The sequence below is a fragment of the Apus apus genome, chromosome 10 (assembly GCF_020740795.1).
Source record: "Apus apus isolate bApuApu2 chromosome 10, bApuApu2.pri.cur, whole genome shotgun sequence".
Classification (NCBI taxonomy): Eukaryota; Metazoa; Chordata; class Aves; order Apodiformes; family Apodidae; genus Apus; species Apus apus.
The window spans coordinates 9,584,811-9,596,608 of NC_067291.1; the positions used below are offsets into that span (position 1 = coordinate 9,584,811).

The 11,798-nt window shown below is 37.7% G+C and overlaps 1 protein-coding gene across 1 annotated transcript in view; it reads right to left on the bottom strand.

The window, feature by feature from the left end:
- The window catches only part of LOC127388769 (aromatase), a 52,908-nt gene that overhangs the window by 21,621 nt on the left and 19,489 nt on the right, over nucleotides 1-11,798 (bottom strand). The gene's annotated exons all lie outside the window — the stretch shown is intronic.

Consider the following 11,798-nt stretch of genomic DNA (forward strand, 5'->3'; position numbering starts at 1 on the left):
TGTTCTAACATTATACTAGTGCAGAGATGATCTCTTTTTGCCTTCCCAGTCCCACAAGGAGCAAAGTTTTCTTAATGCAAAGAGTTCGGCTTCTCTAGCTAAAACCATTTTTAAAAGATCACCTAAAGACTATTGCATAATGGGATTGGCTGAAATCTATTTATACTGCCCACACTTTTTCTTTTATATGTAGGTTTAGAAGATTTGTATTGCTTGCAATTCTAACACCAGGCTGATTTGGCAATTCAGTTTCTCAAATCTTCACAACTCGCTTTCTAGCATGTTTTCCAAAACCCTCCAACTTTAGAGAGTAGCTTTGAGGTCCCAAATTCTGTTGCTATTTCCCTTTTTGCCTTGATATAACTTCTGATTTCAGTGAGAGAGTTTAGGCACTTTGGCCTTGAAAAGTATTCTATGTGGATGTTCAACATCCAGAGTGTCATGGTGGCCTGTCTGGTTCAATTACACTAGCTGTTATTCTGGATGTTGGATGCTAGGAAATGAATTTTATCCATTTGTGGGTTCTAATTTGATTTTTAGTGTTGAGTGAACAGAGTAATAATGGCAGAAAATACTTGAGCTTTAAAGCAAAATGTAGTTCTGCAGGGAATTCCATTTCTCCCAGTGAACTCTCAGATCTCTAGCGGAGGCTCTTTTGAAAAGAACTAGGGTCTCTGAATCCAGGACTGTGTGGTACTTTACAATAGATGGAACTACGTGATGGTCACTTCAATCTACAAGATCAGTTCCAGGGAGAGCAGGTGGTACGTTGGGAAGTCAGCAAAGTTCCTCTTGTTTTGTCAAACTTTATCAAAATCAAACCGTAAGTGTTTTTCTTCTATGAGTCTGCCTGCATAAGTCCAGATCTTCAGACTCTGTTAGACTACACTTATTAATTCAAGAAGTACTACTTATTTTGAAGATGGGGACAGTGTGTTCTTGTCACAGGCAGAAGCAGCTGTAATGGAGTATTATAGGAATAGGTCACAGATGTGCTAAAACTAACTTTGTATTAAGTATCTGAGCATCTACAGTTTCAGCTTGTTAGCTCTTCCACTTCTTTACTTTTTTTTTTTTCTTCTCCTGAATTGGTATTGCAGATGGTGAGGAAAAAGGAAAAGGTGTGTGAAGATTCAACTTTGTTGTGCAGAGACTACTGAGGACTATCTCTGATTTTCTCTCATTGTCTGTGGATATAAGACTAATTGGATAGCAGCTTTTTGGGATGTGGGGAACAGTGTTTTGGGTGACAATCTGTTCCCTTGTCATAGAAAAATGTGCAGTCTATTCACCATAGTTTAGGATGAGTCTTCAGATTGCTACAGGCTGCTTCAACAGCCTGTAGCTGTACAACAGCTATATACTTTCTTTTTTACTTTTTTTTTTTTTAGTAAGCTCTGCTGTTACAATTGAGAAATTATCTCTGCAAGTCTTGTGCAGCATTCTCCTGTGTGATGACTACAATATAGTTGATACAGAACTTGTACTTGAATGTGCAGCCACAGAGGCAGAAGTCTGTTCTATTGAACTTTTAAACTACTTCCCCTGTTTTTTTCCTTTTTAATGCCAACCGAAGCAATAATATTAAGAGTGCTTAGAGAAGAGAACATTTCCAATACTGAAGGTGCTGCAGGCATTTCCTCAGTAGAATTAAAACACTCTGTACAATACTCAAGTTTAGCTTGGAAAGAAGGTACACAGTAATCAAATCAAAATGCTACTAAACACTTCCAGTCATTCTGAATCCTCTAAACTGTATCTTCAAATGCTGGTGGTTATTTTGCTAATGCCACCAATTTCTGTGTCAAGACAGCCTTGGCTGCACAAGCTCTGAAGTGGACAGGGTTCAGAGAAGCCTCCCTTCACCTGCTTTCTCACCATTGTACTGCTTGAAAGCACAGCAGGTTTGCTAAAGCACTTTCTGCACACAGGGCTTTCTCCTTATATGAGGGCTTTGCAGTAAGTGCTTTTTACTGTGATATAAATTTGCCTCTATGTCAGTCCGAGTTATGAAGTATTTTATGACTTGATGAGCTTCTCATAAAATGCTGTTTTTACTATTTGTGTTGTTTTGGCAAATGCAAGAAACAAATGTTTGGAAACAATCTATGGAGAAAACAATACCATAAACATTAATTAATCCAGCTTAGAGGTTGAAAATGATCCTTTTAAATTATTCCCTCTGTTGAAATATATTGTTCTAAGCTTCTGTATTTCAGTCTTTACAAGTTGCCCGCAAGTTCGTTTTGTTGAACCCCACATGGTGTGTTTAGGCCCTCTCATGTAAGTGTTTGATGTAATATTACAACCTCATGCTAAACAACACACTGCAATAATTGTAGTTATCTGTAGAAGAAGTTGCTGGCAAAACCAAAATAGTTAAATGTGACTATGTACCAAAACAACCAAAATTGCCCTTTGATTGTGAGCTCATAATTCACAAGCTTTGAGAGAATCTAGCATGTGACCCAAAATAGATCCCAAATGCTGTGATCTCCAAGAAGTTATTTTTTACTTTGCCTTTATATGAGGTGAGTATGCTTAATCTGGGTCTTTTCTGATAGATGATGAAGTGCAAGAAAAAGCAGAATTTCTCATAGCCTGCACAGGTAGTCTTTGATTATGTTTATCAGCTGGTTCTACAAGCAAATCTTAACATGTTCATTACAAAATTGCTCACAATTACTGGTGTGTGTATCCAAGTAAAATTCAATGTGTTTTCTGAGAACCTAAACTCAAATTGAAGAAGCAGCACTGAAAGTTATTCCTCTGAAGAGACATTTGCTGAAAATTATATCTAAGGCTATAGAAATAGTGCAAAATCCTCTCTGCAGACTCAGTGTTTGGTGGAATCCAGTCAATTTTAATACCGAAACACTCAGGATTATTAGCAATTCTAAATGAAGCTTTAGTAAATAGCCTCAGGAGATCCCTGCAGAGTGCAGTCCTGCACAGCAATAGGTAAGGTGACTCTGAAGGCAGTGCTGTGGCAGCTGTGGCAGAATGGCTGTGTTAGGCTGGTTCTCTGCCTGTCACTATTCACACTGCTTCTTAGTAAACATTCTCACATGGAAGTTTCTCTGCTGCACTTGGGTGACTGAATCGCTGGCTTGGCCATTCAAGGTGAAATGACTGGTATCTGGAATCTAGAGGAGATCTCCTGGTCCACATTTTTCCTTATGATTTAGATTATATTTTTAGGCTGGGGACATGCCAGGTCCAGTAGATCTTCTATAAAAACTAAGTAAATAATTGATCAAAGGCTTGAGTGATAAGCGTTAAAAATCTGGGTAGTGTTCTAGATTATGAATGTGTGTTTTATTAATAACCAAGCCAATCATTGTGGCTTTTCTTCATAGAAAAATGTATATATGCAGTAATTCTCATCTCTGCTTGCCAGCAGACTCTCTGCATACCTCTAATAAACCCTGATCTAATTCTATAAATCATAAATTACAATAAATCATGCATAGAAGCATTAATTTTAAAATTAGTATCTAAATAGACAAGCCAGGCAGCTTTCATACTCAGTTAGCTGTGCAAAACCACTCCTCAGCCTCTAATCAAGAAAAGAATATTTTTTTAAAATCCTAGAATTAGCCCTCAATCAGACTGCACCTGATCTCTGCTGGAAAAATAATGTATTGTGGTGAATCACTCTAGAACTGCCCATTTTTAATTTATCTAAGCAGTTGATTTGACTGGAGAGATGCTATAGTCTTCCTCACTGCTAAACTTCCTTTACCTGGTAACTTAATTACTGGTAACCAGCTTTTCTGCCTCAGGGAACTGTATAAACATGTTTAATTACATTGATATTAAGACTGTCCTAACATTAGATGTGACATCTGTGTCTACATACAGATAAGAAACACACTAAATACACTAAATTTTGTACTCATTTCTGTTGTGGGGGAAAGGCTAACAGTTTTTTATGGAAATGCAGTGATTTTCCTTTTTTTTTTTTTTTTAATTACTTTATCTGTGTGTGAGAAGTGATGAGTGGGACATAATCTGAAAGAAGATTTTCTTGAAATCTGAAGCTTATGCAGGAGCAATGCAAACTTTTCAAAGTGTCAGTGCAAAAATATATACACAGTAATAAAACTGGGGGAATGGAGGAAACAACTAGAAGGGAAGAATGTCCTGGGCACTACTTTTTGTGATACAATTTCTTTTTCTTTCTTGAAGAAAAAACCCTTGATGAAAGTCAAGCAATAGAAAAGGAGCTTGGGAAATTAAAAAGGGCGTTTCTGAGAGAAAAAGGATTTTCTTTAGGTCTATTTGTTATTATTCACACAAAGATCCAAATCTTGATTTATAAATAAGAACAAAATGGAAAGTGTGCAATTGTGTACCATAGTGACAAAAACTGTCAAAGAAGAAAAGTTACTGATATGTTTCTGAGAATCCATAAACTTACTTTTCAGACATCTCCCCTGAAGTGTTTCCTGAATGACCTACTAACTGGCTGTTACATTAGAAGATATAACCGTATTACATAGGTAGCAATCAACAAAGATTGTGTTGCTGTTCCAGTTGCCTTTATCTTGTAATTAAGTCTTTAGTTTATATATTTTTGTTAAACTTTAAACACATCAATTTATATCTTGTTGTTGAGGTGCTGAACTAAGATTGGCAACTATATTTAGCTCTCTGGCTGCTCTTCTATAGAAACAGTGAATAGCATAGTATAGGTTGCATAGCAAAAAAGGTTGGCTTAGGGCTAAAAAACCATAGAGTGAAAAGGCTGTATAACAAAAGCTTGAGCTCAGTTGCCCAAACATGCTGTGCTGTTGTCTGTAAGATAAAATGTGCTTGCCAGTACATCCTCTTACTGCTATCAGGATTATTGTCAGATCTGATTACTTCCAGCTTCTTCCTTGTAAGAGGACCACTGCACCTACAGAAGGCATAGATGCTCAGCACCTTTGAGACTATGATCTCATAGCATCCAGCCTGCCGTGATAAAATTGCTCTTTTTTTAAAAGTCTTTATGATGTGATCTACTTGTTTAGAAAATTACTACTTTTTAAAGATATGATTTGTGGTATTTCTTATTGTGCTTAGATCTTTTAATGTGGAGACAAGGAACATAAATTCAGACAGCACAAGCTGAAGAGGTTCTTCCCAGACATTGCTTGTTTACGTGGGATGTAATGGGACAATGCTGGTAAATGAACACAGTATTCTGCCAGAGCGCCCCCTCCCTCCATCCTGTATTCCCAGAACAATTTAAATGTTGTTTCATAGCCATGTGCCATTTTGAGATCTGCACAGACTTGCACATTTTCTACTCTGCATATTAAGACATACACAGCCCTGAAACAAGGGTGTTTGGGGGGAGGAGAGGGAAGTGCCCCTTCTGTCTGGAAAAACCTCGGTGCCTTCCACACATTCTCACTAAAGAAGGCAAAACATTCAGACAGCAGTTTTGTGTTTGTATGTTCTATTACTGAGTTATGTGCAGCTTTCCTGAAAATTGTGCATCTAGATAATTTATATAAAAACAACTACTTTTAAATGTAAAGTCTAATCTAATATGTAGGGACTCTTGCTTCTTCACTTGTTTCCTATTCCTGTTGTGTGATGATTTGGGATACCCGTAGTAAATTCATTATTTGAAATTTCTTCTGTATGATTTGTTAAATAGGTAATAAGGTGCTATTTCTTTCTCTCACCTTTATAAGTAGTCTTAGGTTCTATATTTATGTGTATAGTGATCTACCAAATGAAGATGTTAAAGTGCTCAAATAGGCAAAAATAATTTTAATTCCCTGTGAATCACAATGGTAAACAAAATGACTGACAGAAAGTTGAGGGTAAACAAGTGGGAATACTGTTTGTATTCAATGCTTTCTGATTGAAAATTACTAAGAGATACAGATAACTTTAATTAGCTCTTGGTTAGATTGTGCTGTGTGCAATAGCAGATGCAAGAGGGATGGATGCAATATGCACATGATATAATTTGCAGAGAGGGAGAAGTTTCTGAAGTAGAGAGGCAGCCTTAATGCTGCTCTGCTTTATACACAGCTGTTTTTCTTCCCGTCTGGTATGCCAGGGCCACAGACATTCACACTTTGTCCTTGGAGAGGTGGAAAGTGGATGATGTAAGAGGGTTCCCATAGTATAGAACTCAGAATTTTTCCTGTGTTGTTGGAATACTGGTACCAAAAAACGTTTTTTGTTGTTTCATCTGCCACTTGCAATATAGAGACAATTTATGTTTGATCATTTGTTTGATAATGAATATTCAGTATTTAATTCCCAGCTGGGTTTTGGGATGGTTGAGGAGTGTCCTTCTTTTCCTTTGATTCCTTCCTGAACTGCAGGATCCTCTGCAAAAAATAAGGGCTATTTTTCAAGGGCAGCTGTCTGTGGATTTCCCCAGTTTTATTCATTGCTTTCTGATTCCAGTGGTGTTATGAAGGTGTGATAGAGCAGTCGAGCTGCTTATCCTTTGTCATGTGTTCTCATCAGATGCTTTTATTCCTACAGTTTCAAATATGAATGGGTGGTTGTAGTTGTGGTGTTTGAATTGTTCTGTTTGACATTGCTCCTTGAGTAATCTTGCCCTATGATTCAGCTTTGATTTTTTTTTTTCTAATGTGTGTTGGGTGAATTGTGAGCAGTTTTCTGGGAAAACAGGCTGCCAGTGCCCTAATGATGCATCCATAAGGCATCTTCCTCTGAGACTATTGAATGTTCATGCAAAGACAATGAAACATTCTGCTGATGCCATTGAATAGTACCCTTTGTGCTGCACTACTTGCAGATATTTATGGGGTTTATTTTGAATATTAAACATCAACATGGCTTACCTAGTAAGAAATAGTTTTCATTCTTAATTAATGATTTATCATTAAGGCTGGATATTCTGAAATAACAGCTGATGCATCCTTTGCTCTGCATAAGTGTATTTATTCTTGCAACTCTGTATTAAGTAGGACTTCCCCTAAATCAGGGGTACTTAAGGTAAGTGTTGCTGGTTCCTTAAGGAGCTTTATACCCTTGTGCCACTGAAATACACAATGGGAAGTTAAAGGAGTTGGGGTATAGCTCCTGCTTTTTAAGATAACAATTTGTTAAGCATCATCTGGCAACTCCAACTGTTTCCATGCATAATATTTATTTGTAAAAAAAACCTGCTTAAAAGGATGTTACCCTATCTAATTAAATATTCCTATCATTAATTAAGCTTATTCTAGTACTGTTCCATCTGTAACTTCTTTGGCTGCTCTTTTGCTAATATGTTTGTCTAGGGCCTATCCATTTGCTGGAACTGATTAGGTCTTCCTACAAGAGCATAGCAATGAAAAGTAATTCCACACACATTTCTTACTACTAATAATTAATTTTAATTCCACCACAGGTTGATACACAAAGCTACTTGTACTAGCATTTCTGCAGTATTCTATAGGAGCATCCAAGAAAAAAAACCTGCCTCTTGCCATATAAAATGACCAGAATTATACTATTTTCTGTATACTTTATTTTCCTCTAATTATCAATTTTTTTCTTTCTTCCTTGAAAAACAACCCTCTATATCTGATGCACTATAATTTATGTGGAATGTATGTGCAGAAATGGAGTGGGTGGCATTCTGGTGTCTTGTCACTGACACAAGCCTGAAGTAATTCTGTGGGGTGAGGTTAGTCATGGAGCTTAGAGCAGTCTGGATCACTGCATGCTTGCTGTGGTAGCTAACCTACACTTAGTGCAAAGACATTTCAAACCTACATATTCCATTTTTTCCACACATGAATAGACTAGGACCTAGTATGAATTTCAAAATCAAGCCTTTCTTTTTACATGTGGTCAGAAGCCTTTTAATATTTTAAAGCTGAGCCTTTGCTAAAAGAACAATGTTGGTTTCAGTGCCAATATTGACTTGCAACTGTGATTTGGCTGGAGAAACCCTGCAGCTGCTTTGGCTGCTCTTGTGCCACATGGTTTGAGCAGTGATAATGGAGATGAAGAGGCATGCACAGCTCTTGCTGTGGTTGCCTTCCTGAGTAGATCCAGGTTGGACATTAAGTTGCAAGATACCAGTATCAACTGTTGCAAAGGAAAAGCACATGCAAATTACTGAAAAGCATAAACTGTTCATTAGTTTGAGTCACAAGACTGATCTTCTACTCTGCAGGCTTGGAGAGTGGAGTAGATTTGGAATCCTAAAACAAATACATTACACCTCTGTAATATTTTCTGAGAAGAAGAGTATTCAATAAAATGTCAGTTATCGTGGGAGGATAATAAAGCTTTGTAAGACATTTTTCCACTCAGGAAAGGAGATTACCTTCTTTCTGGTAGCCTTCATAAAGATTATAATCTGTATTATTTTTTAATGGCATCATCAGAGGAAATTGAGTTATCTGTTCTATAAGAGCATCATCCTCAACAATTCAGTCCATCTTTCAGCATTAGTTATCCCAGTGAAAACTCCAATCTCCAGTGTGCTTTTTTGCTTGGACAGGTGCCTAATTGGATGAGATTTCAAAGTAAAACATGAGAGCATTAGTTAAGTGTGACACCATCTGAAGACAGTCTGAACCTCAAAATAAAGTTATATTCTTTACTATCTGCATAGTGTGTAACTTAGATACGAAAATATCACTTGTGGTAAAGCTGTATTTTATCTCCTAACAATTTATTTCAACTGCACAACTAAGCTGGAATTGTGAAAAGCATAAATGTGACATTTTATCTGCAGTTTGCATATTTATATTGACAGTTTCTTTCTAGTTCCCACATATCCTGAGCAGTTTTACATCATCTTTGTATGCTGTGCTTCACTTGCTGTCAGTTATGAGGCACATTTGTGTTAGGACATGCTTTAGAGAAACAAATTCTGAAATGCCAGGAAATAACTGAAGTGCTGCTCGCTGGCATTCTGCCTACCTGAACTGAAGACTGATGGGTAAATGGGATAAAGTTTTTCTCACATTAGTTTAGATAGCTACTGAGCATATTTCTTCTGTCCTTTTGGCAAGGAAGCAGGAATTAGGTTTCCAGAATTTAGCAGCATTCCCAAGCCTCTGTTCTGCTTTGCTGATCACCTGTCTGTCATTGGGACCTTTGATTTTCATGACGAAGAAGGAATGGAGCCATCAAGCATGAGGCTGCATTGCAGCTGATGACAAGTGCTACACGGTTGTACCAAATTTTCAGGGGTGTTATGTAGAGACAAGAGATCTAGCAGGACATAGAGGATTATAGGGAGATAGCAGAGGATGAGAGGATATGGAGACATTTGGAAAAAGTGCTGACTACATGGTATGGGGAGAGACTCAGTGGGAGGCTGAGAAAGGCACATCCACAGCTCAGTAAGACAGCCCATCTGCCACTGGAGTAGCTAATAGGACTTTCCAAGCTTGGGAGTACATTTTCCACAAAACCATGCTATCAACTGATTCCTGACTTTCAAAATTAGGAAGATTTCTTGTCAGAGGTAAAACTTTCAGTATCCTAGCTAACTAAGCACGGTGCTGCACAGACTGTCATATCATCTGTGGTACAGGTAGTAGCTTTGGAGCAGTTAACAGCCTGGGGAAGAATCCTACAACTCTCCCATCTAGGCAGGTTCTGCACCACAGCCTTGGATAGGATGTTCACAGTGATCCAGTGGCTCATTTTTTTAAAAGAACAATGTTCAGTCTCTTTTTGATTGTAATACTGAGACAATCCTAGAAGATGAGACAGATGGGAGTGCTGTGCTGCTTCTGTTATTCTCCAAATGGTAGCTCGTGGGTACTAAATTATTTTTACTCAAATATTATGCTCTGAAATTAACAATAAAGATGAAGAATTGCTGTTTGTTATGTTATATGGTCTCTGGAGTGCAGTTCTACCTACGTTCTCAGAAAGACAGCTTAAGTTTGCTGTTATGATAGATACTAGTTTTATTATATTTATGAAATTATAAACTAAGCATGCTTAGTTTATTGCTATTGCTGAAGATATAATGTCTTCTGGGAATTTCTGTGCAAGGTTATTTCTTTTTTTTTCCTCCACAAGATTAATGCTATAAGCAAAATTCAAAAATGAGCTTCCATGATAAGCTATCAACTGCATACTGAACAATTATTCTTGTACTAAGACTATTTACATATAAGTAAAACTTCCTGATACCTTCAGAATAGACTGACAAGGCCCAAGGACTAAAGTGATTTTTCAAGGGATTTTTACAGATCTGTTTTTGATAGTATTCCTTAGAATGTCAATATTTTACTGGTGAAACACATTCTAAGACTCTTCATCCTTCAAAAAGATAGAATCATAGAATCATCCTGGTTGGAAGGGACCTTGAAGATCATGAAGTCCAGCCATAACTTAAATCCCCCTATCATAGCCTAATTTATGGGTTCAGTGCTTAAATCATGTCACTAAGCACTATATCTACATTTCTTTTAAATACTTCCAGGGATGGTAACTCCACCACCTGCCTGCACAGCCTGTTCCACTGTCCAACAACTCTTTTGGTAAAGAAATTCTTTCTAATATCCAGCCTAAACCTCCCCTGACACAGTTTCAGGGCATTTCCTCTCATCCTGTCAAGATCTACACATCTGTCTGATGTCAGTAGTCTTACATCTGCAACAATATGGTAAAGAGCTCAAGCAGTTATTTAAACTTCAATGAGATTCTATTTTTGGGTGAACCTTTCACTGGAGGCTAGTAATGGTGGGAATATAAATAGAATCAGATAATAAAGTTGCAGTTCTGTCAATTTTATTTTTTTTTTTTAATAGCCAAAATAAGTTTTAAATAGTGGTTTCTGAAAATAGTAGTTGAGGCATTAGGTTCCTGATTTTGTTTTGGAAAATACAGAAGGCTGAAAAACGTACTGTGGTATGGCACAAGCTGGCCAGGACAGATCTGAGGTAGCATTAACTGGTTTCTGGACCATGAAGTAGGAAGGATTTGCACAATACAGTGAAATGTATTTTATTGGTTTTTGATTATTTTTTTTTCTCCAAAATCTGTCTGGGTGAAAAAAGAAACAAAACATTTAGTATATATTTGTGATACATATGAGCTACCAAAGAGATCCCCATGATCTTGTCTTACAGCACACAAGAGATCAGACTTTCAGGATTGTGCAGTGATGGCCCAGGACACCTGCTCAGAATTCTGAGGAAGAGATTAGCATTGTTGGGGCAGGTCCAGGGGAGGCCACAAAAATGATCAGAGGGCTGGAGCACCTCTCCTATGAGGAAAGGCTGAGAGAGTTGGGGTTGCTCAGTCTGGAGAAGAGAAGGCTCCAGGGAAACCTTGTAGTCTTTTGATACTTAAAGGGGACTTAAAAGAAAGATGACAGACCTTTCATTGGGGCCTGTAGCAATAGGGCAGGGGATAATAGTTTTAACTGAAAAAGGGTGGATTGAAACTAGATATAAGGGAGAAATGTTTTATAATGAGGGTGGTGAAACACTGGAACAGGTTGTCCAGAGAGGTGATGCCCTGTCCCTGGAGACATTCAAGATCAGGTTGGATGGGGCTGCGAGGAACCTGCTCATTGCAAGGGGAGGTTGGACTAGATGACCATTAGAGGTCTCTTCCAACCCAAACTAGTCAACGATTCTATGGTGGTGAGTCTTTCATCTTTGAATGTAGGATTATTTTCTTCTCTCTGTTCTGCCGTTGAAGGACAAGATGGAATGATGTCTATCCACTCTACTTTTCACCCTGTTCTACCTCAAACTGTCAAGGCAGTTTCAGAAGGAAAGTCTCTCCAATACGGTGCCTGACAACAGCAATGTTTTCTGCTTCATTTTCTTTATTTCAGAGATGAG